The sequence below is a fragment of the Euphorbia lathyris genome, chromosome 1 (assembly GCF_963576675.1).
Source record: "Euphorbia lathyris chromosome 1, ddEupLath1.1, whole genome shotgun sequence".
Classification (NCBI taxonomy): Eukaryota; Viridiplantae; Streptophyta; class Magnoliopsida; order Malpighiales; family Euphorbiaceae; genus Euphorbia; species Euphorbia lathyris.
The window spans coordinates 91,501,281-91,525,255 of record NC_088910.1 but is presented as its reverse complement, the minus strand read 5'-3'; the positions used below and the strand labels follow the sequence as shown (position 1 = coordinate 91,525,255).

At 37.7% G+C, this 23,975-nt stretch overlaps 1 non-coding gene across 1 annotated transcript; it reads left to right on the top strand.

Moving 5' to 3' along the window:
- Positions 1-6,217: 6,217 nt before the first annotated feature.
- LOC136215974 (small nucleolar RNA R71) lies at positions 6,218-6,324 on the top strand. Its single transcript, XR_010682975.1, has one exon. It is a non-coding gene; the product is annotated as a small nucleolar RNA R71 (small nucleolar RNA).
- The last annotated feature ends 17,651 nt before the right edge of the window (positions 6,325-23,975 follow it).

Below are 23,975 nucleotides of genomic sequence, written 5' to 3'. Positions count from 1 at the left end.
GACCAAAAATTCCACTACATATTCATTAATACGCGGGAAACGCATATTAACGAACTCTTGCCAACCCAAAGCTTCAATAAAGGCATCAATTCGAGTAGAGAAATTTAATACTCTTACCGAATGGAAGTCTAAGAAGTGCATATCTACAAATTGGCGGTCGGCTTGTGAAAAATGTTTGAAACGAGCGGCTTCTTCCTCCGAATAGATGTCAAAATAAGCTCCGCATTGAATCCGGAGGCGATTAGCTTCCGTAACAGCGGGCTTGTTACCAACACGCTTTGTCCTAACCATGGTGATGGTGTTTAGGGGCTTATGGTATGAGAAGAAGAAGACGAAATTGAGAGAAAAAACAAAACTTGAAGATGAGTTTGGGGTTTGGAATATGGGATTGATTGAATAGAAAATAGGATAGAAATTGGAGTGAATAAATTGGGAAGAGTAAAAGTAGATTTTTGGGGAAGAGTTAAGAGTAAGGGATTGGGTAAAAATAGAGGTGATGTGAGGTTTGTGTAAGAGGTAGGTTTATATAGGGTTGTATAGGTAGGTGAATAGGTAGAATAGGAATAGGAATAGGCAAAAGTAGTGGCAAAATCGGATTTAATAGGGCAATTTTTACACGTGTCGCGACCGCGAATGGCATAGCCGCGGCCGCGGCACGCGACTTTCAGGCAATTTTTGCCCTGAAATTGGTCCAAACTTGCTGCTCATACCGAGAATTTCTTAATTCTCGGTAGAGAATTGGTTGAAATGGCCAATTTTGGTTCCTTTTGACTTGGTTTGTGCATTGTTTTTGTTGAAATGGTTCCCGAACTTAATATTAATTGTTCCTGTACTAAAAACTTTAAATAAATGACCTTAATTGCAAGGAAAACCAAATGTTTTACCTTAATAAATTGAATTAAAGTATAATAAATTGATTTATGAGTAATTAATGAAACTTAAATTTTCATTTATGCATATAAGTTAAGAGAATTGTAAACTGTAACAGAATTGTAACAGAACTTGAATCCTCTAAGATTAATTTATAAGAGTTTAGGATGAAAAGAGGTATTGTTTTAATTATGAAAAGGTATAATTTGTACCTTTCTGGAATGAAGAAATTTAATGTTTCAATTGCCAAGAGGTTCGTCGAAAGGGTGAGAGTGTTTCAGGCCTGATAGTGCAGGAAATACGCGTGTCGCGACCGCGAATGGCAAAGCCGCGGTCGCGACACGCTGATTTTCTTGCGAAAATCAGGCATTAAAGCAACATTCTGATTCACGGTAGAGAATTTAAAAATTCTCGGCATGAATAGAGAAATCCGAATCTACATAGACAATTCTGAAAAAGAGTATTCTCGGCAGGGAATTTCCAATTCTCGGCAGAGAATTGCCTTAAACTACAAAATCATCCTAATTTCCTAAAAATTAAATCTAAAATCATGAAATATAAATATTTTATGTATTTAAATCATAACATAAAGTCATCTAATCATAAAAATGGCATTTTGAAATAAAATAAAATAAAATAAAATAAAATAAAATAAACAAAATCATAAAAACAAAAATAAACTGTGTAAAATAAACTGAGTAATTCATATGTCAGATAATCTTGTTACGAACTCAATTCCTAGTTGGGAAATATTTTCGTAATAGATTTTACATCGATTACCATTAACTTTGAATCGAACTCCGTTAGGACCTTCCAGTTCCAAAGAACCATAATCGAATGTTTTGACGACTAAATATGGTCCTAACCATCTGGACTTAAGTTTTCCTGAAAATAAACGAAGTCGTGAATTAAATAACAACACTTTATCACCAACATTAAAGTGTTTGATTTTAATTTTGGCATCATGCCATTTTTTCACTTTTTCTTTATAAATTCTTGCATTTTCGTAAGATAGATGACGTAACTCATCTAACTCATTTAAATTGAGCAGACGTTTCTTACCTGCTTGATGTAAGTCAAAGTTTAGTTCTCTAATAGCCAAATAGGCTTTATGTTCTAATTCGACTGGCAAATGACATGCCTTACCATACACCAAACGGTACGGAGTCATTCCTATTGGTGTTTTAAATGCAGTACGGTATGCCCATAACGCATTATTAAGTTTAGAAGACCAATCTTTTCTAGAGGATGAAACAGTTTTCTCGAGAATCCATTTGAGTTCTCTATTTGATATCTCCGCCTGACCATTTGACTGAGGATGGTATGGCGTTGATACACGGTGGCGTACTCCATATTTTTTCATAAGCGTTTCAAAACTCTTGTTTATAAAATGAGTACCGCCATCACTAACGATAACTCTAGGACAACCAAATCTACAAAATATGTCGTCAAGAAAATTAACGACAACCTTAGAATCGCTCGTCGAGGTTGCAACTGCTTCAACCCACTTTGAAACATAATCAACGGCAACTAATATGTAAGTTTTACCATTGGAAGGGGGAAAAGGTCCCATGAAATCTATTCCCCACATATCGAAGACTTCAACTTCTAATACGGTTGTGAGGGGCATCTCTTCTTTCCTTCCTAGATTTCCTGTTCTTTGGCACTTATCACAACGAGTAATAAATGAACGGACATCTTTAAACATCGTAGGCCAAAAGAAACCACTTTCAAATATTCTAGCTGCTGTCTTGTTAACTCCATTGTGTCCTCCATAAGAGCTAGAATGACATTCTGACATTATGGATTCAAATTCATTTTCACCAACGCATCTCCTAATTATCCCGTCACCACATGTTTTAAACAAAAAAGGATCTTCCCAAAAGTATTGTTTAATATCGAAGAAAAATTTCTTCCTTTGGTGGGAATTTAATCCTTCCGGAACAATATTGGCTGCGAGGTAATTAGCAATATCTGCATACCAAGGTGATATAAAACTTTTCATTTGATAGAGATGTTCATCAGGGAAATCATCTCGTATACCGATAGTTTCACCTATAGGACCGTTTTCATCTTCAAGTCTCGATAGATGATCGGCGACAAGGTTTTCTACTCCCTTTTTGTCTTTAATCTCTATATCAAACTCTTGTAACAATAAAACCCATCTAATTAGACGTGGTTTTGCATCCTTTTTAGTAAATAAATATCTTAATGCTGCATGATCAGTATAAATAATAACTTTCGAACCTAATAAATATGACCTAAACTTGTCACATGCAAAAACTACGGCTAACATTTCTTTTTCTGTTGTGGTGTAGTTTAATTGTGCACCAGACAGTGTGTGACTTGCATAATAAATGACATGAAGTTTCTTATCCTTCCTTTAACCTAAAACACATCCGACAGCTAAGTCACTTGCATCACACATAATTTCAAAGGGTAGATCCCAATCAGGTTTAGCAATAATAGGTGCACTGACTAAAGCAGTTTTCAATGTTTCGAAAGCTTTAACGCATTCTTCATTAAAATCAAAGGTTGAATCTTTCATGAGTAAATTAGTAAGTGGTTTGAAAATTACAGAAAAATTCTTAATAAATCTTCTGTAAAAACCAACATGTCCTAAGAATGACCTTACTCCCTTAACAGTAGTTGGAGGGGGTAATTTTTCTATTACTGAGGTTTTTGCTCTATCTACTTCTAATCCTTTTTCAGAGATTTTGTGACCTAAAACAATTCCTTCGTCAACCATGAAGTGACATTTTTCCCAGTTTAATACCAAATTTGTTTCTTCACACATAGACAAAACTTTATCCAAGTTTTCTAGGCATGAATCAAAAGAATCTCCATAAACTGAAAAATCGTCCATAAAAACTTCCATGATATCTTCAATGAAATCATTAAAAATCGCAGTCATACAACGTTGAAATGTTGCAGGTGCGTTACACAGACCAAATGGCATTCTTCTATATGCAAATGTTCCGTAAGGGCATGTGAAGGTTGTTTTATCTTGGTCATCCGGGTAAATGTATATTTGAAAGAATCCGGAGTAACCGTCAAGAAAACAATAGAAAGCATGACCAGCTATCCTTTCGATCATTTGATCAATGAAAGGAAGAGGAAAATGATCTTTCCTAATTGTTTTATTTAAATTTCTATAATCTATACAAACCCTCCAACCAGTGGTGGTTCGTGTAGGTATTAATTCTCCTTCTTCATTCCTTACAACTGTTATGCCTCCCTTTTTAGGTACACAATGGATTGGACTAACCCATTCACTATCCGAGATAGGGTAGATGATTCCATTGTCCAGAAGTTTAGTAATCTCATTTTTTACTACTTCTTTCATATTCGGATTTAGGCGTCTTTGCCTATCCGCTTTAGGTGGCTTATCTTCTTCTAAGTGAATTCTATGCATTACAATACTTGGATTAATACCTTTTAAGTCTGAAATTTGCCAACCCATACTTCCTATCCTATTTCTAACAACTTCTTTCAATTTCTCTTCTTGGACTTGTGTCAACTTGTTAGAGATAATTATAGGTAGAGAATCACCTTCGCCTAAGAAAGCGTACCTCAAATGACCTGGTAATTCTTTAAGTTCTAATTTAGGTGGAACTACAATTGAAGGCGGAACTGGTCCATCTTCTCGAATCAAAGGTTCTGGGTCCTTATCTTCTAGTTCCTCACTCATTATAGGTTCTATTATTTCTTCTTTCTGAACAATGTCATTTACACATTCTGCAATTAAATCAAGTTTCATACAAGCGAAATCCTCCATAGGATATTTCATCGCTTGATTCATATCAAACTCAATCTTATCATCTCCTATTCGTAAAACTACTTTCCCTTCCGACACGTCAACTAGAGCACGTCCCGTGTTCATGAATGGTCTACCAAAGATTAGCGGACAATTTACATCATAAGCAAAATCTAAAATAACGAAATCGGTAGGAAAAATAAATTTGTCAACTTTAACCAAAACATCCTCAATTATACCGTATGGTCTTTTAGTGGTTTGATCCGCTAATTGTAAAACCATATTGGTACGTTTGATGTCTTCTTCTAAGCCTAACTTATTGAATATAGATAATGGCATCAAGTTAATGCTTGCTCCTAAATCACAAAGACAACTTGGGAATTCTATATCTCCCAATTTACACGGAATGGTAAAACATCTGGGATCTTTGAGTTTTGTGGGCAAATTGCTTGACACAATCGAACTGCAATCTTCAGTAAGTGAAATGGATGAAATTACTTCCCAACTGATTTTCTTTGAAATTAAATCTTTGAGGAATTTTCCATAGTTGGGAATTTGCATAATTGCATCCATAAACGTCAAATTAATATGCAAATTCTTAAGTTTGTCTAAAAATGTTAAAAGTTGTTTATCATAGTCCTTGTTGCGGACTTTGTGTGGAAAAGGTGGTTTGGGTACAAAAGTTTTTGTACTAGAGTCAATCGATGCATCTTTTTGTTTTAATGTATCTTCTTTGGGTTTTGGTAAATCAGTTCCAGGTAAAGTCGAATTTCCGGGCATTTCCGGGCCTAAGTAGTTTTTCCCTGAACGAAGAGTGATAGCCTTAACATGCTCTTTCGGATTTTCTTCCGTATGGCTTGGAAGACTTCCCTCTTTGCGGGATGGAATTGATTTAGCGAGTTGTCCAATTTGAATCTCCAAATTATGGATGCTAGATGATTGGTTTTTAATAAGCTGATCGAATTTATTCTCGATCCGTTTAAAACCATCGTCGTGATTACTTATTTTTCCGCTCATAGCATCAATGAATTTGTCGATTTTAGAAGATAAAGTGCTAATCATATCTCTTGATTGATTTTGATAATTAGTAGTATTTTTTTGATTAGCATTAACATTATTATTGTTAATATCTCTCTAGTTAAAGTTAGGATAATTTCTCCATCCAGGATTATATGTATTGGAATAAGGGTTATTAGTTTGGTTTTCCCTTGGACAAAGTTTACCTGTTCAATTTCACTCATACCTTCGTAATCCACATCCGTTTGGATTGGTTGACCATTAGGATCACATGGTGCCATAAACCTATCAATTTTGTGCGACAAGGCAGAAAATTGGGCTTGCAACATCGCTACTGGATCAAGATTCACTATACCTTTAACTGATGATGTTGTTGAGGATGATGGTTTCGCTGATGGTAGGTGTCCACGTTCCGCGGGCTAAATACTGCTGTTGATTGCCATTTCCTCCAAAAGTTCTCTTGCTTGGGCAGATGTTTTCTTCATGAATAACCCTCCAGACATAGCGTCTAATGAACCTCTAGTTGTAGGATTTAGTCCATTATAAAATGTTTGCATTAAAAGTTCAGCGGGCAATTGGTGGTGTGGGCATAAACGTTGAAGTTCTTTAAAACGTTCCCAAGCCTCATAAAGAGTTTCATTATCATTTTGAGAAAAAGATGTTAACTCTTTAATGACTCTTGCGGTTTTTGCTAAAGGAAATTTTTTTGATAAAAATGCTTAGGCTAATTGCTCCCAAGTCTCAATTGATGCGGCTGGCATAGAAGTTAACCATTCTTTGGCTCGATCCTTCAAAGTAAAAGGAAAAAGGCGAAGTTTGATTGCTTCTGCAGTTACATCAGTAATTTTAAAAGTGTCACAAATTTCCAAGAAATTTGTCAAATGAGTATTAGGATTTTCGTTAGGTAACCCGTAAAACGTTACATTATTTTGCAACATATTAAGCAACACAGGCTTAATTTCAAATTGATTTGCATTGATTTGGGGTCTAACTATATTGTTTGTTACACCGGCCACTCCTGGCCTAGCGTAATCCATAAGTGTGGCCATTACTTCTGGCTCGGTAATTTGGGTTTGGTTTTTCTTTTTCTTTTCTTTCTTTTTCTTTTTAAGAGTTCTTTCAATTTCTGGGTCAATAGGATCTGGTGACGTGCCCGAACTTCGAGAACTGCGCATGAACTTGAAATTTCGCACGAACAGAAACTACCTACAAAACAGAATTTGAAAAATAAATATGTTAGTAATTGAAAATAATTAAAAATATAAAAGTTTGAATAAGTATGAATAAACCTAGATTCGTAATAAAACACGAAAAATTTAAAATTTTGTCAAAAATTTTAGCGTTTCCCCGGCAACGGCGCCAAAAACTTGTTGAGCGATTTCCGCAAGTGCACGGTATACGCTTGTAGTAATAAAAGATATCGATCCCACAGGGAACGCTTTTTTAAACAAAACTTATTTATAATCGGTTAAATTTACTTTTAGGTTTATGATATGGAAAAATCGTTTAATCGGTTTTGGTTTTGAAATAGCTAGAATGAGAATTAGATTAGAATATAAAGATGTTAGAAAATATCTGACTTAAGAATGAATTTGCAAAACAGGAACGTTTTAGTACTTTAGAAAAGTAAACAAGTATTTTTGTTTGCATTAAGCAAAGAAACAACTTTAAACTTTGTACGATTTATAAAGATGAAATAAATGACAGAACCTCTAATTAATAGGTTTTGAACGCGACAAAACCCTTATCCGGGATAATTGCCCTTAACCAAATTAAAACTCTACCGAGCTAATAATTTGCCTAAGTGTTCAACAAAGTTTCCTTGTAAAGATTTGAATTAAATACGTTTTAATGAAAACACCAGCATCAATCCACTTCGGCTCATTTACCAAAGTGCTGCATAAAAATCTATCGAATAGAACGGACTTTATTAGATGAAATATAAATTGATACAAGTTTACAGAGAACATGGAGCATTGAATTCTTTGACGGCGTGCAAGTGAACGGGTTGTCAATCCTTTTCTTGGGTTTCGTTCAAGTTTGTCAGGCTCAGGGGCGAATCCTCTACTCAATCTTCTCGCTGAATCTTCGTAATAGAGACTGGGTCGGTTTACTACCAAAATGAAAACTAAACTGGAACAATGTCTAAACGCTACTGAATTTGTTATTATTTTGTAAACAATGTGTGTACATCATATTGCTTTTGAACAGAATCTAAATCTAACTTCTGAATCACTTGCTGCATAAATTCTACACTAATCTCTTTCTTCTACACATATCACATTATATCATTATTATCTTCAACTCTCCATCAACTCTTTATTTATAGATGTTGAAGAGTCTTGATCGAAGTGTCGTGTCCGTTGTGAAGGATCGTGTCCGTTGTGAAAGAACGTATCCGTTGTGAAAGGACGTCTTTATCCACGCGAACGAACGCGTTTCGTCGAAAACGAAAGTGTGTAACATGCTTCTAAAATCTCCTGCTCGTACCGAGATTTATCAAATTCACTACCGAGAATGGGGGAGCATCAAATGCACTTCAGACGAAGGGGAAAAGTGACTGAAGACGCGTGTCGCGACCATGAAAAGGGAAAGCCGCGGTCGCGGCACAGAGCATTTTTCGGTTTTTCAGCTCTTGTTCGTGTCTTCGACTTGGCGTTATTAATTTTCGTCGTCTTCGACTCATTTTGTAGGGTTTTTCTTCTATTTTCGAGCTCTTTTTACTCCTATTTGGATTTTACCAAATATTTATGTACCTTGCATGAAAGAAACATATTCGAAAGTAAAAGCTTTCTAAATAGGTATAAATAGCATAAATTCGTAGCAATATTGATGTAATTATTGATGATATTATAGGTGTATTTTGGGCTTAACAAATCTCCACACTTAATCTTTTGCTAGTCCCGAGCAAAATTTCACTGAATTTATTCTCTAACTAATCTCTTTATGAAAATAAAACATATATCTCTGTATTACCTTTTAAATTAGTTAAGCCGAAAAGACTAGCTTCGCATGGCAAATTTATACGAAAAATATCAAACTAACTTAGTATAAATACGATATATCATTCGTCTTGTATTTCCAATTTCGAATTGAAGCATTCGGGACGAAATAAGCACGCATGTTATTGAGTTTTTCATCTCAAGGCATTTCAAAGCACTAAAATTTTCTTTCCCAAACCTAAACTAATATATAAGATATATTAAAATGAATAAGTACTTGATTTTATTTGCTTGGTTACGCCCGAATAAGGGTGGTTTCAACCGTAACCTTGTACGTATTTTATTGCTTTGTGTTTGCTTAAGAGGTACCGACCATGCCATTTAATGTTTTTCAATTAAGTTCTTAAGTGCAGGTACAGTTTATATGCATAAATGAAAATTTTTGTGCAAAACATTTAGAAAGATGATTTTAAAGAATTTTTATTGGATAAAACTTGTTTATACACAAATCAAACTTATGAAATAAAAATAAAACAAAAATAAATTAAACTAAAAACAAATAAACATAAAAATTATGAACAATAGATAAGAAGTATGAAAATCTAAACGTAAAACTAAGCGAATTAATTTTCAAAGAAGTTGTTCGCAAATTCAATTGCTTGAAATGGAGCTCTTTCTTATTCAAAATATTTTTATCAACTAAATACGAACTTGTTCATTTAAACTTACTTGGAAATAATTTCAAGTGGGAATTAAAAAGTAGAACTATACCCCCAACTTGAAATTAGTATTGTACATATATTTTTTTTCTCTTTTTTTTTACATTTTTTTTAAGCGCTTTCTTTTTTAGCGTTTTCTCAATTTAAGGATCTAATGATTTCGGTTGAATTCCCGAACTTCTAGTTCTGGCCACGAACAAAAAACTACGTACATTAACTGAAACTTTCAAAACTATATTGAAAGTATACAATTCCTTCCTGGCGGATAAGATAATTTCATCCTACTTCTGATATATCTTTCTTTGATTAGCTATTTCTTAGAGAGATAAATGTAGGTGTTTGTAAGGAAATGATAAAAAGGGAAATTATTTGGGTTTATATAGGAATTGAATAAATTTCTTAACAAAGAGATATGATGTTTTGGTGAAGGACTAAGTGTATAGAAAAGAGGTAAAGGTTTCTGGGAAGATTTTTTTTTTCTGGGAAAAATTATCTGTCTTGTTCCTGATACTGCAGTTGCGGAACTTGATATGCAATTTGAAAAATTTCCATTCCCTTCTGATGTATTTGCTAGCCGAATTTCTTTTATGTAGACTCATTCTGTGAATTTCATTGATAATCAAATCTCCAAGTTATCTTTGAAAAAACTTGAATTTTTTATCTGCAAACATCTAATTGCAAACGTTAAATAACAGCGAGGATTTAGTCCTAGTGACCATCCTCAATAAATAATAAAACTATAAATATAAATAAAAATGAATAAATACATATATTATAAACCAAGGTTCGAAATAACACGAAAAACAAAAATTTTTGTTAAAAATTTGGCGTTCCCCGGCAACGGCGCCAAAAACTTGTTGAGCGGTTTCCGCAAGTGCACGGTATACGCTTGTAGTAATAAAAGATATCGATCCCACAGGGAACGCTTGTTTAAACAAAACTTATTTATAATCGGTTAAATTTACTTTTAGGTTTATGATATGGAAAAATCGTTTAATCGGTTTTGGTTTTGAAATAGCTAGAATGAGAATTAGATTAGAATATGAAGATGCTAGAAAATATCTGATTTAAGATTGAATTTGCAAAACAGAAACGTTTTACTACTTTAGAAAAGTAAACAGGTATATTTGTTTGCATTAAGCAAAGAAACAACTTTAAACTTTGTACGAATTATAAGGATGAAATAAATGACGGAACCTCTAATTAATTGGCTTTGAACGCGACAAAACCCTTATCCGGGATAATTGCCCTTAACCAAATTAAAACTCTACCGAGATAATAATTTGCCTAAGTGTTCAACAAAGTTTCCTTGTAAAGATTTTGGATTAAATACGTTTTAATGAAAACACCAGCATGAATCCACTTCGGCTCATTTACCAAAGTGCTGCATAAAAATCTATCGAATAGAACAGACTTTATTAGATGAAATATAAATTGATACAAGTTTACAGAGAACATGGAGCATTGAATTCTTCGACGGCGTGCAAGTGAACGGGTTGTCAATCATTTCCTTGGGTTTCGTTCGAGTTTGTCAGGCTCAGGGGCGAATCCTCTACTCAATCTTCTCGTTGAATCTTCGTAATAGAGACTGGGTCGGTCTACTACCAAAATGAAAACTAAACTGGAACAATGTCTAAACGCTACTGAATTTGTTATTAATTTGTAAACAATGTGTGTACATCATATTGCTTTTGAACAGAATCGAAATCTAATCTCTGACTCATTTATGAGTCAGAGTTTTTGCATAAACTCTGCACTAATCTAACTCTCTCAATATTCATTCAACTCTTAATCAACTCTTTATTTATAGATGTTGAAGAGTCGTGATTGAAGTGTCGTGTCCGTTGTGAAGAGACGTATCCATTGTGAAGAGACATATCCATTGTGAAGAGACGTATTTATCCACCCGAACGAACGCGTTTCTTGGAATTAAACATGTGTTACATGCTTCTAAAATCTCCTGCTCGTACCGAGATTTATCAAATTCACTACCGAGAATGGGGGAGCATCAAATGCACTTCAGACGAAGGGAGAAGGTGACTGGCGACGCGTGTCGCGACCGAGAAAAGGGAAAGCCGCGGTCGCGGCACGGAGCATTTTTCGGTTTTTCAGCTCTTGTTCGTGTCTTCGACTTGGCGTTATTAATTTTCGTCGTCTTCGACTCCTTTTGTAGGGTTTTTCTTCTATTTTCGAGCTATTTTTACTCCTATTTGGATTTTACCAAATATTTATGTACCTTGCATGAAAGAAACATATTCGAAAGTAAAAGCTTTCTAAATAGGTATAAATAGCATAAATTCGTAGCAATATTGATGTAATTATTGATGATATTTTAGGTATATTTTGGGCTTAACAGTGACCTCTTTACTTAGTCAGTTTTTAAGCAAGCAAAATATATATATCAAAGGAGCTTAAGGTTAGAAAGATGTTACTCAGCAGATTTATCCAGGTTCGGCCTCTATGCCTACGTCCTGTCCCCGGAACACGTTCCGAGTTTTCGAATTCTCTACTGAGCTCTTTAAAGGTAGAGCATCAAACCTTTTACAACTAGAAGCTGAGTATGACAAGAGTACCTTCCTCTATACCTCTACTCACTCCTATTCTACCGCTGAGTACTATAACCGAGTACTCAGCCTCTCCTTTCTAATTCTAGAAATGATAATAAGTTTGTCCTAAACAACAATTGCTAAGACACTTTAGATGATTGGATAATCACTCTAGACTTTTACACAGTAATATGGAAATTGGTGTAAGTATTTGCTTTGCTTTTTCACACAGATTCTTCGAGTAGAAATTTGGTCAGCGTAATGGCTTGTTGAAGATGTGCATCGAATGAAGCAACTGAAAGGCCTATTTATAGTGACACTTGAGGTATCGGTTATTTCAAATTTCGAAATAACCGTTGGAGGGAAACGGCTTGATGTCGTCGTCACTCAGTACACGCTCAGTGCCGTTGGCCAATCAGATTATTGTATCTTCTGTCTTCGGTCAGTGCTGAGCAGCTTTTAGACAGACAGGTAGAATGTTTCGCCTTTTATGGCAAAGTCTTCCAGACAGCTTTCTGTGTCTTCTGAACTTTACCCAAAGTAGAAATACTTTGTCTTGAAGTTGTTTCTTGCTCAGCTGCTGTCTTGTACTCTTTGTCGTCCAACTCAGCAGCTTCGTTCCGAAGTAGATAAAGAAAGTCTTCCAGATCCTTCTTCATGCTGAGCTGCGTTTTGTCCACAACGACAGCGTTTTGTTTACACGGGCCAAGTTGTCTTGGGCCTTTGACTTTCCCTTGGGCCTTTAGCCTTTTAGTCTTTATGTCTTATAAATAATTTAACTCAACATTGAACAAACACATTAGTGTAATAAATCAAAGCATTTAAACTTAGTGTGTTTTAGAATATTTTTAAACATATACTCAAATAATTTTGTCAAATCAAAATCATGTGGAAAGGTGTTTCAACAAACTCCCCCATTTTGATGTTGGCAAAACTATTCAGTGAATAACTCAGTTTTGAGCTCCCCCATGATAGTTGACCTTTTATAACTTAATAAACTCCCCGTAAGGGTTGAGCTACTGACACAGTTTTACTCTAAACATTTTAAGGTTTAATCGAGTAAGTCCTAGGTCAGTTTTCAAATAAAGGTCAACTTATGAAACATATTCTATTAACTCAGTTTTAAGCGGAAGATTTAACTATCAGAGAGCGCTGAGTATTTTGTTGTTCAATGAGTCTTATAAGACAATGTTAACAGCATACAATCAGAAGACATTAAGAATGATAAACACAGTTGATGTATGCAACATATAGTAGCTCAGCATCACATAAGATTTTAATCAAGTTGAAAAATTTGATGCAAGCATAGTATTAATAAGTAATCAACATTATACATAACAGGGATACTTAAGACTTAGAAACTAGATATCCTAACTACGCTATTTCTTCTTATATATCAGTTTTCCCTTTCCCTTAAGCTGACTACATCCAGCAGCCTCATGCTGAGTTCTTCCTGTTTGTTCTTTCTCCCCCGTTTTGGCAGCATCGGGAGGAGGAGGAGGCCTCAAGGTGCTGTTTTGAGCAGCTTCAGATATGCGAGCTGAGAAGTCCTTCAGCTTGCCGGTGCTTTCATTTATGCCATCAAAGATAGCAATACCATCGTCTAATACCTCTTGAGGCACACCAATTTCAGCAGCGCTGAGGATGCTCAGTGCGTAGGCTTGAGATTTACCCATCCAAGTGAGTGTATCAGTCAGCGCAGCATAAGCTTGATGAAACATCTTGAGCAGAGATGAGTCATAGAACTGACGCTGAATGTTGGAATGACGGACATGGGTAAAGATTTGATGTGTATACTGGAGAATCTCATTCTGCTTCATCTGGTCAGTGTCCATCTCTGCCTTGTTTAGATTCAGAAGACGAACAGCTTCGCCGATCTGTTCTACTGAGCATTGGGAGTAAGAGGAAAGCTGATGGTTTGTCTTCTCTTGCTCAGTTTGAAGCTGGGTGAATAACTGATGAACTTTGACAGAAGTTGCATACCCTGAGTTCGCAGCTGACAAGGCTTGAAATTGTCCCTGTATGGAGTTAATATGTTGAACCATGGTCAGCTGGAGTTCAGCCAGCTTTGTTATGGACTCCTGCTTTGGTTGTTGGGCTTGGATATTGATCATTACACTCAGCAAGTCTTTTAGACCTCGAACCTCATTGAGAAGTTGAGTGACTTGTGGAAGCTGAGTAGACTCATTATCGGAAGACCCAGCAGCAGTGTCTGAAGTTTGATGAAGGTCTTGGATCAAGGCCTGAGCCGAGTTAATTATCCTTCTACCAGACTCAGTGGCAGTGAGGTAGTTGTATGAGTCTTCATTAGTTTGACCAGCTGGTGGAGGAGTGAGATTCAGTGCATCATTTGTAGTGCCAGTGGGGTTAGTGACTGGGCTTAGTGTTTCAACCTGCACTTGTTCTGTAGAATGGAGAGGTGATTGAACAGCAGCATTGGATGCAGGTTCAGAGTCAGGCTGAAGCTAACTTTCCGTTGAAGGTGGGATAGGTTCAGTGCTGACTAGAGCAGGAATTTCCTTAGCCGGCAGAGGGTTAGGTTCAGCATCTGCATTGAGAATTGGCTCGGTGTTGGTCGGGTTCTCAGAAGCATCTAAGTCAGCTTGTTCCTGTGGAAGAGAAACAGAGGCTTGCTTTTCAGTTTGCTCTGGTAGAGTCGTAGAAGGTTTTCTGAAGAATTTAAGCTTGATATTCGATGGATCAGTGGTTGGTCTTTTCTGCGTTAGATCATCCATGAAGTCAAGCATTGTTGTTGTATATGCCTTGACAAGTCTTCTTCTTTTTCCCTGAGTCCTTGGAGGAGTGGGATCACCGTGAAATTGAATGAGATGGAGAATTTTCTCCTTTATCAGCATCCTGCTGTTCTGTTTGCTCAGCACCTTCTTCTGTAGTCAACTCAGTGTGAGTTGGCTCAGCATCTTCTTCACTTGCTGTCTCCTCAGTGTCATCCTAACCACTCTCTTCTCCTTCTTCTTCTTGCTCATCATCCTGATCTTCCTCATCTAATTCTTCTTCCAACTGTTCAATGAACTGATCATCCAGTTCAACTTTACCGTTCTATTGCTCAGCGGCAATACCTTGACTCTGAGCATAGTGAGAGTCGTCGGGAACAAAGAAGCCAACAGGAATGGCATCGATTGGACTTAACTCCGAAGAGTTCTTCTGCTTCTTACTTAGAGGTTCTTCATCAACGTTTTCCCTTTCATCTGCCTCAGGCTCATCTTGCCTAGGTCTTTTCTCAGCTGACTTGGGCTCAGCTTGTGCAGTCGTTCCTTTGGACACAATCTTTATCTTCTTAGGAGCGGGAACAACTTCCTTAGAGGTGCTTTGCATAGCTTTCCTCTTCCTGTCAGCAAGGGCCTTAGTTCTTTTGCCTTTTTTGATTACCGTCCCCTCAGCGTTTGGGTCAGTAGCACCTTTTGCTTTCTTGATTGGCAGATTAAACTTTAAAGTAAATAGGGCAGCGGCAGTAATCTCTGATCCTTGGCCCTTAGTTTCCCCCGTGAGGTCTACTCGGTGGTCAAGGAGGATTTTGGTAATGAGTGAACCCAGCCTTAGAGTGCCAGTGCTCCTTTGAAAGCCGGCAATCAAGAATACTGGCATGTTGATGGGCTTGTATGTCAGCATATGCCATATGAAGCATTGCTCAAAGTTTGTTGCTGAGCTGGTGCAATTTATCTTCAGGTAGATGTAATTAGTCAGCAGGTAGTGTGCCATCTTTTGGTGTTGGCCCATTGAAGTACTGGAGATTTCTCCAGCATGGCCAGTAGGTTTGCAGAACGTAGTGGAATACCCAGTGATGTCCTGATCTCCAGATTTCCTAAGAATGGCTCCTTCATTCTTGAGTTTCAGAAGGCTGGCTAGGTAGGTGGGATTGATGAAGATGGTTTTGTCCTTCACCTTGGTGACTAAGTGGTCCTGGTTGTCATCAGCGACACACAGGTTGTGGTAGAATTCCCTTACCAAGTCAGGGTAGGTATTGTAGCTTATTGAGAACAGCTCGGTCCAGCCATTCTTCGAAATCCACTCACAGAATGGTTGCTCTTTTTCCACAAATTCTTTTGAGAACCACCTTGAGTAGTCAATCTTGTATTCCCTGACGTTCTCATAGACCCTGGTATATGTTCGTTGCTTAGGTTTCTTTCCTTTAGAGGAGGTACCTTGCTCAGTTTGGGTTTTCTTGCTCGGTGTGGTAGCTTTGGTTTGATCATGCTGGGTAGGAGACTTAGGGTTTCCAGCAGATTGGTGACCGGCATCGGAGATGTTTACAGAGACGTTCGTCATTTTCGCAGGGAAGATTTGAAGGATTTGAAGATTTTGAGAGAGAAAGTGTTAATGGCAGAGAATTCTGTAAGCGTAAAGAAGTAAGGGTGGGGATTTTCCCACTATGACACATTCGGCGCATACGTCATCCTAGGTGGCTATACGCGTGCTTTTGCATTCAATGCAATGGATCAATTTACTCAGTGTGAGAATCCTAATCGTTCTATATTCTGAGTTGTCAGTTTTATACAAACAGATGGTTTAAGTAATTGGTTGCTCAGTTTGAGATAACTACTCAGTGCGCATATTTGCTCAGTATGTGATATTCATTCAATTAGCATTAAACACTCAGCATACATCTATTCACTCAGCAAATAATAGCATAGATCATTCAGCATGGTAATTCACTCAACATGAATCTATATTTATAACTGGAATTTACTGAAGAGGATTGAACATACCAATGGCTTCTCTCAGTATGCTGAACTGCTCACGAGCCAGTGGCTTTGTGAAGATATCCGCAAGCTGCTCATCTGCTGGAACATAGGTCAGCTTGATCTCACCCTTGAGTACATGGTCTCTAATGAAGTGATGTCTGATGCTGACATGCTTCATCCTGCTGTGCTGAATTGGGTTCTTTGATAGATCAATTGCACTCTTGTTGTCACATTTGACCTCAATTGTCTTTGTTTGAACACCATAGTCTTCAAGCTGTTGCTTAATCCATAGGACTTGAGCAACACAGCTTCCAGCAGTAATGTACTCAGCTTCAGTGGTAGACAAGGCTACTGACGCCTGCTTCCTGCTGAACCAGGATACAAGACAGCTCCCTAGGAAGTGGCATCCTCCAGAGGTGCTTTTTCGTTCAAGCTTGTCTCGTCCATAGTCAGCGTCAGTGTATCCAACGAGTGTGAAATCATGCGTGTTGGGATACCATAAACTTGCGTTCACTGAGCTTTGCAAATATCTAAGGATTCTTTTTACAGCTATATAATGAGATTCCTTAGGGTTAGATTGATATCTAGCACAGTAGCATACTGAGAACTGAATGTCCGGTCTACTTGTTGTTAAGTAAAGTAGAGAGCCTATCATACCTCGATACAATTTGCTATCTACGGACTTACCATTCTCGTCAGCACATAGGACAGTGTCAGTGCCCATAGGAGTAGATATTGGCTTGCAGTTTTCAAGATCATATTTCTTCAATATCTCCTTGGCATATTTAGCTTGACTTATGAAGATGCCATTCTTTCCTTGTTTGATTTGAAGTCCAAGGAAGAAGTTGAGTTCTCCCATCATTGACATTTCAAACTCAGTCTGCATTTGCTTGCTAAATTCCTTGCACATTGACTCGTTAGTGGCACCAAAAATGATATCATCCACATAAATCTGAGCCAACAGGGTATCTTTACCCTTCCTCTTAATGAATAAGGTTGTATCAGCTTTGCCTCTGACGTAATTTCTACGTCAGCAGGAAACTGGTCAGCCTCTCATACCAAGCACGTGGTGCTTGCTTGAGGCCGTACAGAGCCTTTTTGAGTTTATAAACGTGGTTTGGGAACTTAGGGTCCTCAAACCCTGGAGGTTGATTAACATAGACTTCCTCGTTTACAACTCCATTAAGAAATGCACTCTTAACATCCATTTGAAATAATTTAAAGTTCATATAAGATGCATATGCACATAAAATTCTAATAGCCTCTAGCCTTGCCACTGGGGCAAAGGTCTCACCGTAGTCAATACCTTCTTGCTAACTATAGCCCTGAGCTACAAGTCTTGCTTTATTTCTGACCACGTTCCCTTGTTCACCCAGCTTGTTGCGGAAGACCCATCTTGTTCCTATGGTCTTCTGGCTTCTTGGCTTTGGCACTAGATCCCATGCTTCTTTTCGTCTGAATTGATCAAGTTCTTCTTGCATTGCATTCATCCAGAATTCATCATACTCAGCTTCAGCGAAATTCTTTGGTTCCTGGATTGAGACGAATGCTACGTTGATGAGCTATCTTCTGAGTTGATTTCTTATCATCAGGGTATTCTCAGCGGCATCAAGAATAGCACTTTCTGAGTGGCCTCTTGGTATTCTAATCTCCTTTGGTAGACTGATGTCTTGTGCTGGCTATGTTTCAACAATCTCTGCAGATGTAGATTGGTCAGTGAAGGTAATTTGAGTTTCACCTTTACCTTTGGTCAGCCCTTGAGGAAACAACTCAGTAGTTGTTTCTTGGTCAGCGGGTGCTGAGTGTGGATCATCCTCGATCAGCGGTTGGTATCTACCTGCAGGGTTAGTTTTGTCGAACTCTACATGTACTGACTCTTCTAAAACTTGAGTTCGTTTATTGAAAACTCTGTATGCTTTGCTGTTTGTTGAGTAGCCTAAAAAGATAGCTTCATCAGCTTTTGAGTCAAACTTAGCTAAGTTATCTTTGGTATTCAAAATAAAACATTTACAGCCAAAGGCATGAAAGTATCCAATATTGGGCTTTCGTACTTTCCAAAGTTCGTAAGGAGTTTTCTTTAGTATAGGTCTAAAAAGAGCCCTATTAAGAATATAGCACGTTTTGTTGACAGCTTCTCCCCAAAAGTACTTTGGAAGCCTATGCTCACTCAGCATTGTCCTGGCTATTTCAACCAAGGTTTTGTTCTTCCTTTCAACAACCCCATTTTGTTGAGGCGTTCTAGGAGCAGAAAAATTATGGTCAATGCCGTTGGTTTCACAGAATTCAACAAACTATTGGTTCTTGAATTCTCCACCATTATCACTTCGGATAGGTCTTTGTCATTTTCAAGTTTTCTTACCAAATTTGAAAATGTCTCAAAGGTCTCATCCTTGCTACTCAGCAAGATGATCCAAGTGTACCGAGAAAAGTCATCTACAATGACCAAGGAAAATCTTCTTCCACCCAAGCTCAGCGGCTGGACTGGACCGAAGAGATCCAAGTGTAGTAACTCTAATGGACACTTAGTTGAGACAATGTTTTTACTATGAAAGGATTGTTTGGTTTGTTTTCCAGTTTGGCAAGCGTGGCATAATTGATCTTTTTCAAATTTAAGTTCTGGCAGTCCCTCAACCAATTGCTTTCTTGCTAATTTGGCCAGGAGGTCCATGCTTACATGACCAAGTCTCCTGTGCCATAGCCAGGAATTTTCTTCCTTTGAAACTAAGCATATAGTTTTTGAAAACTTTTTCTCTAAGTTCAGCATGAAGACATTATCAATACGAGGGGCAGTTAAAATTAACTCATTTGTTTTACCCTCGAATATTTTACATCCAGTGTCATCAAATATAACTTTTCTCTCATTGTCACATAGCTGAGCTACGCTGAGTAAGTTATATTTGAGTCCGCTGACTAGGGAGAGAGACTCAATAGTAGGATTACCTCCAACGGTTTCTGACCCTACTATCTTACCCTTTTTGTTGTCTCCAAAACTTACGCTTCCTCCTCGTTTACGCTCAAATGTGATGAACTGAGTTTTATCACCAGTCATATGCCTTGAGCATGCGCTGTCAATATACCACATTTTTTACTTCTCAGCACACCTCAGGCTTACCTGCAATGTAACTAGTTACTTTTAGGTACCCAATTCTTTTTAGGTCCTGGCTTGTTAGGTTCAACATGTAAAGCATCATATTTTATTTTATGGCTACATACTTGGACAGTATGGCCATTCTTTCCACAGAAGTCACAGCTGACCTTCTGTTTAGGATGTCTCACTGACTGGTCAGCACCCCAGTGCTGAGCGTGCCAGCACACCTTTGTGGTGTGTCCTTTCTTCCCACAGAAGTCACACTGGACATTCCGCTGAGGATTCCATCTCTGCTGACCCGTACTTCGGTACAGAGTATTCAGAGGAATATTTCTTTTGTTTGGAACCTTTAGTTGGTTCTGAATAGATGTGACGTCCTTTCTCAGTTTCTTAGAATCTGATTAGACCTCAGAGACAAACTTTTGCATAATTCCAATGTTACTATGCAAATCTGAGTTATCCTGAAGAAGATATCGAAGGTCACTCAGTTTGACCTCCTCAACCTCGTCACATCGCCTGCTGAGTGCTCTAAACCTTTTATTACACTTTTTGACAAGTGTGTAGAGGTCACTCAGGGCATTAACCATTTCATTTCTAAGCAAGGGTAGTGATATTACCTCAGTTGAATGCTCCTCATCGTCAGATGCAATGGAGGGGTCAGCATGCTCAGAAACACATGGCTCAGCAAGTTCGTCAGCCATGAAACAAATCTTTGCTGACTCAGTGGCATCAGCTTCAGATGATGATGAGTCATCACTATCACTCCAGGTTGCCACCATTGCCTTCTTGCCGTTCTTTCTTTCTTTCCTCGACGAGGGACAACTTGACTTGATATGGCTAGTTTGATGACATTCAAAGCATGTAATGGGCTTTGAGATGTCCTTTTTGTACTTGCTGTCGCTGGAGTCAGCTTTGTACTTGTCAAACTTCTTATAAGGCTTCTTAGAATATTTGTCATTCTTTTTGAATAGCCTTTTCATCTTTCTGGTAAACATAGTCATCTCTTCATCGTCTGTTGAGCTCCCATCAGTAGAGTCAGCTTTCATGACAAGAGACTTTTGCTTCTTGTCTTCAGACTTTTCCTTCACCTCGAAATTCTTCATCGAGATCTCATGGGTCAGTAGTGAGCCGATGAGTTCATCATACTTATAGGTGGTTAAGTCTTGAGATTCTTCAACAGCAGTTTTCTTTTCTTGCCAGCTTTTAGGAAGACTCCTAAGAATCTTCTTGACTTGTTCTTCCTCAGTGAAGATCTTCCCAAGTCTCTTGAGCTCGTTGATGATGTTTGTGAATCTTGCATTCATGTCTGAGATCCCTTCATCATCGTTCATTTCGAACAGCTCGTACAATCTCATATGTTGGTTCACCTTGGATTCTTTCACCTTGTTGGTTCCTTCGTAGGTGACCTCCAGCTTCTTCCAAATCTCCTGCACTGACTCACAACCTGAAATCTTGTTGTATTCTGCAGCATCTAGCGCACAATGAAGCATGTTTATAGCCGAAGCATGATTTTGTAGCTTCTTGAGATCATCCTCTGTCCATTTGGTCTCAGATTTGACAACCGTTTGGCCATCAACAGTTTCAACAGGAACAAATGGGCCTTGGACTATAGATAGCCATGCACTCATATTTGTAGCCTGAATGAAATTTTTCATCTTATTCTTCCAGAAGGTATAGTTAGACCCGAAGAATAGGGGAGGCCGAGTTATGGACAGACCCTCAGGTAGAATCTGAGTTGTCAGATTTCCTAGGAGAAACCGAGTGCTGTTTTCAGCCATAGTGGGGATCAGCTCAAGGTAGTTAAACCTTGCACAGTGAGCTCTTAAGCTCTGATACCACTTGTTGGTCCCTTATAACGTAACAAGTTAGTTCCAGGGGGGGGGTTAGGAACTATTTAAAATTTTGTACGTTGAGGCTGACTTCTTTTTCTTTGAAAAAGGTTTACACAGCGCGCTGAGTGAACTTAAGACATTAGCTTAGTCAACTGGTGACTAAGTCAGCTTCTTTCCTTGAGTCAGGAGATAGCACTTGAGTCTATTCCTGAACTTAGATACTCAATGCACACAACTTAGCGTGACCTCTTTACCTAGTCATTTTTTAAGCAAGCAAAATATATATATCAAAGGAGCTTAAGGTTAGAAAGATGTTACTCAGCAGATTTATCCAGGTTCGGCCTCTATGCCTACGTCCTATCCCCGGAACACGTTCCGAGCTTTCGAATTCTCTACTGAGCTCTTTAAAGGTAGAGCATCAAACCTTTTACAACTAGAAGCTGAGTATGACAAGAGTACCTTCCTCTATACCTCTACTCACTCCTATTCTACCGCTGAGTACTATAACCGAGTACTCAGCCTCTCCTTTCTAATTCTAGAAATGATAATAAGTTTGTCCTAAACAACAATTGCTAAGACACTTTAGATGATTGGATAATCACTCTAGACTTTTACACAGTAATATGGAAATTGGTGTAAGTATTTGCTTTGCTTTTTCACACAGATTCTTCGAGTAGAAATTTGGTCAGCGTAATGGCTTGTTGAAGATGTGCATCGAATGAAGCAACTGAAAGGCCTATTTATAGTGACACTTGAGGTATCGGTTATTTTAAATTTCGAAATAACCGTTGGAGGGAAACGGCTTGATGTCGTTGTCACTCAGTGTCGTTGGCCAATCAGATTATTGTATCTTCTGTCTTCGGTCAGTGCTGAGCAGCTTTTAGACAGACAGGCAGAATGTTTCGCCTTTTATGGCAAAGTCTTCCAGACAGCTTTCTGTGTCTTCTTAACTTTACCCAAAGTAGAAATACTTTGTCTTGAAGTTATTTCTTGCTCAGCTGCTGTCTTGTACTCTTTGTCGTCCAACTCAGCAGCTTCGTTCCGAAGTAGATAAAGAAAGTCTTCCAGATCCTTCTTCATGCTGAGCTGCGTTTTGTCCACAACGACAGTGTTTTGTTTACACGGGTCGAGTTGTCTTGGGCCTTTGACTTTCCTTTGGGCCTTTAGCCTTTTAGTCTTTATGTCTTATAAATAATTTAACTCAACATTGAACAAACACATTAGTGTAATAAATCAAAGCATTTAAACTTAGTGTGTTTTAGAATATTTTTAAACATATACTCAAATAATTTTGTCAAATCAAAATCATGTGGAAAGGTGTTTCAACAGGTTTTGGCACTTGAGTCTCATCTAATGTGACTGTATTGGGTTCCTCTATCGCCTCTATTGTTTCAGTTGGTGCTTCTTCTTCTTGAACTTCATCAAGTTCAATCATGCTTCCCGTTTGTGTCTCTTCAAGAAACTCTTTCTCTAAGAACACTGCATGCTTGGATACTATTACTTTCTGATCATTTGGATGATATAAGTAATACCCCAAAGTTTCCTTAGGGTATCCTATGAAGAAACATTTATCAGATTTACCATCCAATTTATCTGATGCTATACGTTTGACAAATGCTGAACAACCCCATATTCTCATGAATAAAAATATAGGTTTCCTACCAATGAACAATTCATATGGTGTGGAACTGGCAGACTTAGTTGGTACTCGATTTAGGGTAAAGAGGGCAGTTTCTAAGGCATAGTCCCAGAATGTCTTTGGAAGTAACATTGTGCTCATCATGGATCGTACCATATCTAATAAGGTACGGTTTCTCCTTTCGTATACACCACTGTGTTGTGGTGTATAAGGAGGCGTCCATTGTGAGCATATCCCACATTCAGTTAGATAACTCAGAAAATCATCTGAAAGATATTCACCACCTCGATCAGATCGAAGTATCTTAATTTTCTTTCCTGTTTGATTTTCTACTTCATTCTTGAAGCATTTGAATTTCTCAAAAGCTTCTGACTTGTGCTTCATCAAATAAACATAACCATATCTAGAATGGTCATCTATGAAGCTAATGAAGTATCTGAATCCTCCTCTTGGTTGGACTGACATAGGACCACATACATCCGAATGTATTAATCCTAGAGTGTCTGATACACGCTCACCTCTATTGCTAAAGGGTGTCTTTGTCATTTTTCCTTTTAAACACGCTTCGCATGTTTCCAATGATTCACAATCAATTGAATCTATAAGCCCATCTTGATGTAGCTTAAGCATGCGTCTTTTGTTTATATGGCCTAAACGACAATGCCACAAGTAAGTTGAATTATCTAGCTTATGTCTTTTGGTATCAATTGCGAATACAGAAATTTTATCATCTAACACATAAATCCCATTTAATGATATTCCTGAAAAATAGAAAATCCCATTTCTATAAAACTCACAATCTTTGTTCTTTATTGAAATATGAAAGCCGTTGTCAACAAGACAGCTAATAGAAATAATGTTTCTG